Below are 6,062 nucleotides of genomic sequence, written 5' to 3'. Positions count from 1 at the left end.
GAGAATAACGTCAAATTGCCATCTGGCTATTAACTGGGTCTACACCCACATGCCATGCAAGGAAGCGACCCCAGGAGACAGACAAAATGTATTAGGTTGGGGATGAAAGCACAGTGGAAGGGAAGATTTATGGAAGGATTCCCCCAAGATGAGGCCCTAATACCTTCTCACTACTTTACACATGAAGTCACTGTGGCAAAGGACTCACACACTCTCTCCACTGTGTATCTCTTTCTTTAAAAAAAAATAGTTTGGAGACAATATGTACTAATTGTTATTTAAATATTTGGCAGAGTTCACCTAATAAGCCATCTGGTCCTGGGCTTTTGTTTTTTGGGACTTTTGATTATGGCTTCACTTTCACTGTTGGGAGTTGCTCTGTAGACCTTTGCTGTTTCTTTCTGGATGAGTTTTGGGGAGCTCTATGTTATTGACAAACCTCCATTTTATCTAAATCATCAAATGTGTTAGTATGTAATTGTTCATACTGTTTTCTTTTTCATGAATTTTAAAACCTGTGGCATCTTTGAGAATTTCCTTCTCATTTTCTTATATCTGCCTTTTATTGATTATGCCATTACAGCTGTCACTTTTTTTTTGTCTCTATTATTCCTCTCCTTCCTGTACTCCACCTTCCACCAGCATTTCCCCACCTTAGTTCATGTACATGGGTTATACATAAGTCCTTTGGCTTCTTCATTTCCTGTACTATTCTTAAGCTCTCCCCGTGTATTTTTTACCTAACATATATGCTTCTTATTCCCTGTACCTTTAATTGCATGCTGCTCCCTGCTACTGATATCCTTCATTATGAGCTTCATTTCTGTGAATGCATTCTTGTTCTAGCTGTTCCCTTAGTTTGTTATTTTAGTTTTTCAGGTGCCATTGTTGAGAGTTGTAAGTTTATTATTTTACTGTACAGATTTTTTATCTTCTTTTTATTAAGTTAGTCACTTTAACATTTGATATAATGAGGGCTTAGTGTTGATGAACTGCTTTAACTTGATCTTATCTGGGAAGTGCTTTCTCTGCCCTGCCATTCTAAATGATAGCTTTGCTGGGTAGAGTAATCTAGCTTGTAGGTCCCTTACTTTCATGATTTTGAATGCTTCTTTCCAGTCTCTTCTTGTCTCTGAATTTTTAGAGAAATCAGCTAATATTTTTATGCAAACTCCCTCAGAGGTAACTGCCTCCTTTTCTCTTGTTTTTAAGAATCTCTCCTTATCCTTAATCTTGGTTAATGTAATTATGATGTGTTTTGGTGTGTGCTTTCTTGGGTCCAAATTGCTTGGGAGTCTCTAACCTTCATGGTCTTCCTGGAAATCTGTTTCCTGTTCTAGATTATGGAAGTTCTTTTTCATCTCTGTTTTCAGATAAGTGTTCAATTTCTTGCTCTTCCTCTTTCTCTGGCACCCTTATGATTCAGATGTTGAAATGTTGAAAATTCTCCCAGATGTGCCCAAGGCTCTTCTCGTGTTCTTGAATTCTCGTTTCTTTACTGTGTTGTGGTGGAAGGTTTATTTCTCCCTTTTGTTCCAAATTATTGATTTTTGTCCAGGTTTCCTTCCTGCCACTGTTGGTTCCCTGTACATTTTCATTTATTTTGCTTTGCATAACCTTCATTTCTTCCTCCATTTTATGACCATACTCAACCACTTGTGTGAGCATTCTGATTACTAGTATTTTGAACTGTGCATCTGATAGGTTAGCTGTCTTTTCATCACTTACTTGTACTTTTTCTGGAGCTCTGATATCTTCTTTCATTCAGGTAGTAATTTGTTTTTCTCAGAGCACCAGTTATGTAGTGAGGTGTGGAGCCTCTGTTCTTTGCCAGGGCAGGGACAATCCACATCTCTTTGTGGTGGGGCTGTATGTTGGGGAGGGGTTTGAGAGGAACCAAAGCTTCTTGCCCAACTCTAGGCTGCTTTCAGTCACTTATTCTAATACCCACCAGAAAATTAAATCCTTCCCTTGTGGATTCCTGCTTGGGTGGTTTTGTTCCAGAACCCGTGGGTCACTCAAATGGACCCTCCTGTGTGTCTGGGAATTTCTGCCAACACCTCTACCCCACAGGTATTTGCAATGAATGGTTTTGAGGCTTATTTTCTCACACTAGAACCATAGTTTGCATGGTCTCTCTCCCTCCTAAGAAGTTCCTCCTAGTTTATCCACACAAAAATGTGGGATCACTAGTTCTACTACCCGCTGCTTCACGTGGTCCACCTGCCATTACCTCTCCTGCCCATTAATGCAGCTAATGCCTTGCAAGCCAAAACTTTCCAATGTGTCAGCCCATCTCTGCCCCTTCTCCCTGTCTGGGAGGAGCTAGAGAGGGAAAATGAAGGTGACCTTCTGGGGTCTAGCTCACTCTCCAAGAAACTTTCCTTTGAGATTCAGAGTTTCTTCCACCAAGGCAACCCCCAACATACTTCACAGTCAAGTCTGATTCTCAGTATCCTGTTCATCCAGTTCCACCCACACAGTCCATTACTACACCACTTTCTCTAGGCATGCCCTGCCCATGCATTGCAAAGCAGCAGTATGGGTTCTGTCCTTCTGCCTCTCTTACTGGTAGGCTTGGTCTGGTTTACTGTGTCTTTAATTACTTGATTGTCAGAGCTCCATGCAGTTTGGTTTTGTGGCACTTCTGGTTGTTTATTGATTTTAGTTGGGTTGTTATTCTCCTTTTGGTTGTGTGAGGAGTGAAGGGTTTATTCCTATGCCTGCATCTCAGATGGAACATGCATCTTGTCCTGAGTTGTTTCTTTAAAGTTTTATTTTTTGTTTTTATATTGTTGTTGGGGGCAAATTTTTCCACAAGTCCTCCCACCCACCACGGATGAAAGAAAACTCTACCAAGACATGATCTGCTTGGGGAGCAGAGGTGGCCAGTTTCTCAGAGGATAAAGACCTTAAGCCCCATCCTCCAGGGGTTTATATTGGGTCGTAACACACAGGAATACAGGACAATAAGGTTCAAACAGTAGATAACATTTCAAAAAAAAATTCAAGACTTAGTTTGAGTGTCTTTCAGGAGAGGGGGTTTTCAGAAGCTTTAAGAGATATACTCATTTCCTGCTTGAATCCTTAACATATGAATGAAAGCACTCTTAGCAGAGCAGGTTTCCCAGGATTTTTAGGAATTTTTCTTATGCCAGATATTCCCGGATCTGCTCTAGCAAGGCAAGGAGCTGCACCACTCCCCATCAGGTTTCATGCTTGAGTGAATAAAAAGCCAGGAAGTGCTTCTCCCAGAGGACATGGGGACTCCGGCTATGTCACATAGCTAGGGGGGAAAGGGTCTACTGCTCGCACTTTTTTGCAGCCCCCCCAAGTCCTTCCATGATGGCCCCCCAAGTGATCGAATATGGCTTAGGTTTCCCATCTCTCTGTGAGGGGTCTTACCTGTCATTGACTTCTGACCATGCTTTGGGGGCAGGATGAGGAAACTGAAGCAGCATTCGCTACCAGAGACAAGCCTTGTTTCCTGTGGCTTGGCATTCCTGAGGTTATTCACTCATCCTTAGCCATGGGGGTATTTACAATTCCTGAAACCAGGCAGAACTGTTCCCAACTTATTGTAAAGAAGGGAGAAAGAGACAGAGAGAAACTTCAATGTGTGCTTGTCCTTCACACACTCCCTAGTGGGGACCTGACCTACAAGGCAGGCATAATTATTCTTGTAGTTTTGAACCTAGCTGTTGTCAGGGTTCTCATGTCCACTCAGTGCTTTTTCATAGTTCCTTGTTTTGTTAATACTATGAGGATTTATCAGATGTGCATTTGCCACATAAAGGCTTGTCTATTTATGTGTTTTTGACTCCAGTTCTTTCCCTATAGTCGATTATCTAGCCAACTGAATTGCCCAATTACCCCATTTCTAAATCTAAAATGTTTGTAATGAGGGCATGAAAATGTAATTTACTGTAAAGGCAAAACCATCAACATCCTCTCTTGAGATTTTAAAAGTTATTATAATGTATCTTTTTTGTTTGCACAGTGTCTCCAGATTGGAAATGGATGACATTTTGCCGATCATTTTTTTTTTTATGTCAGGGGAAGATCAAGCCTCAGTAGCTAAGTGGAAATGTGAAGAGATGTGTTTTAGAGGATTGTCAGTTCTGACCTGAAGGAGCTTGAGCAGCCATTCAAGTCTATAAGCCTCTGTATTCTAGTCTCTATACTAAGGGTGTTTCTTGCACACTCACTGGGAGAAGGCTCTTAAGACAGACTTCTTACAGGAAGATCTGTTGTTCCTCACCTACCAAAATGCCCTGAAGAAAATAATTGTATGTATTTTTCGAACAAGTAAACAAAAATTGTACATTTTTGCTCAGGATATTTTATTTTTATGTTGAAAATCTCCATTCTTAGACCCAAGTTTATAAGGAACTCAGAGTTTCTGGGTGATGCTCACACCACAATCCTGTTGGCGGTTCCTAGGGATGTTGCCTGCATTATGTCTCTTTTCTGATTACTTGGTGTGAAGATAACACCAGCCTATTTGAGAATGAAACTTGCACCTTGAGGGCTAACCAGGAGGCGTTAGAAAACAATATGCCGTGCATTTGTAGAACATCCATGTACATGACTACTTAGCTATTAAACTGAATGGCATTTAATACTACACAGTGTACTGTGAACCAGCTTTCACTAGGTGATTACTGGCTTCTCCACAGCACAAGATGACCCTGTTGACCTTTAGCTACTATGTGAGAATATTGATCATTCCTTCCAGCCTCAATTTGCCTCTATGAATGTGGGTAGTTAAATAAATGTTTTCTAAGATTTAGTAGGATTAATTTTATCAGCCATGGCCAGTGTATACCTGGGGCTTTGCTATGCATAGTATCCGATGGAAATACTGTGATTCTTCATATTTATAATATTCTAATTTGTGAAGAGAAGTTCTCTGCCTTTTTCCTAAATGGCCTGTGGCCAACCACACTTTTGAAAAGCACCTGGATAAAAACCTATTAAAAACGTACATATGCTAATTTCCTGGTCACAGATTTTCTTCATGTTGAAGCCAGATTAAAATATCTGAGAGCTACAGTGAAGCCCCAGGGAAAATCAAGAATTTGGTTCACTATGCACCACAATGTTCATAGTAGCACAATTTACAATAGCCAAGAGTTGGAAGCAACCTAGGTGCCCATCAGTAAATTAATGGATCCAAAAATTGTGGTACATATACACAATGGAAATCTATGCAGCAGAGAGAAAGAAGGAGCTACTACCCTTTGCAACAACATGGATGGAACTGGAAAGCATTATGCTGAGTGAAATAGGCCAGGAATTGAAGGACAAATACCATATGATCTCACATTTGACAGGAAGCTAAACAATAAAACAAACAAGCAAACAGAATAAAAACAAATACACTGAAATAGAGAACAAGTGGGCAGTGAACAGAGGGGAGAGGGAAGGGAATTTAAAGTGAAAAATGGGGAGGGATTTTGAGGAACAAGTATGAAAGACACAGGGATGAGGACTGGGGGGGAAATGGAAGGGAGGTGGGGAGACGAGGCAGGGGGGGCTGGGATGGGAGAAATAGACAAAAAATGTACTTGAAAAATAATTAAATAAAAATTTTAAAAAAAGAAAATGATAAAAAAAAGAATTTGGTTCAATGTTGCATGGAGTATATTTACTTAATTACATATATGACCTTCAATTGGGAAGGGCACAAACAATTCATTTCAATTTTATCCAAAAAAATGCAATAGGTGACAGAGAGTAAACCATTTTGTCCTTATTCACTTCAGCAGTCACAAAAATGATTTGTACAAAGCCCATTGGAGGCTTGACTTGCACGTGTTAAGTGGTATATGCATTTTTGCTTGAAATAAAAAGCACGAGGACACTTTACGTCTGAAGCTTCTTCTCACTCAAGTATCATCTAGTCCTATGCTACCTTTCACTCATTGTCCAATGAAAAAGTTCAGTAGGTTATTCTCTCTCACACACTCCATGAAGCTGATAGTTCAGGATGATATTTCAACAGCATGCTGAACAGAAGGCACTTTCTGACCTTCCATGTCATCTTTTTACTAAAAAAA

This window comes from Artibeus jamaicensis, unplaced genomic scaffold (genome assembly GCF_021234435.1).
Source record: "Artibeus jamaicensis isolate MK-2021 breed Jamaican fruit bat unplaced genomic scaffold, CSHL_Jam_final contig_432, whole genome shotgun sequence".
Classification (NCBI taxonomy): domain Eukaryota; kingdom Metazoa; phylum Chordata; class Mammalia; order Chiroptera; family Phyllostomidae; genus Artibeus; species Artibeus jamaicensis.
This window is presented reverse-complemented; position numbering follows the sequence as displayed.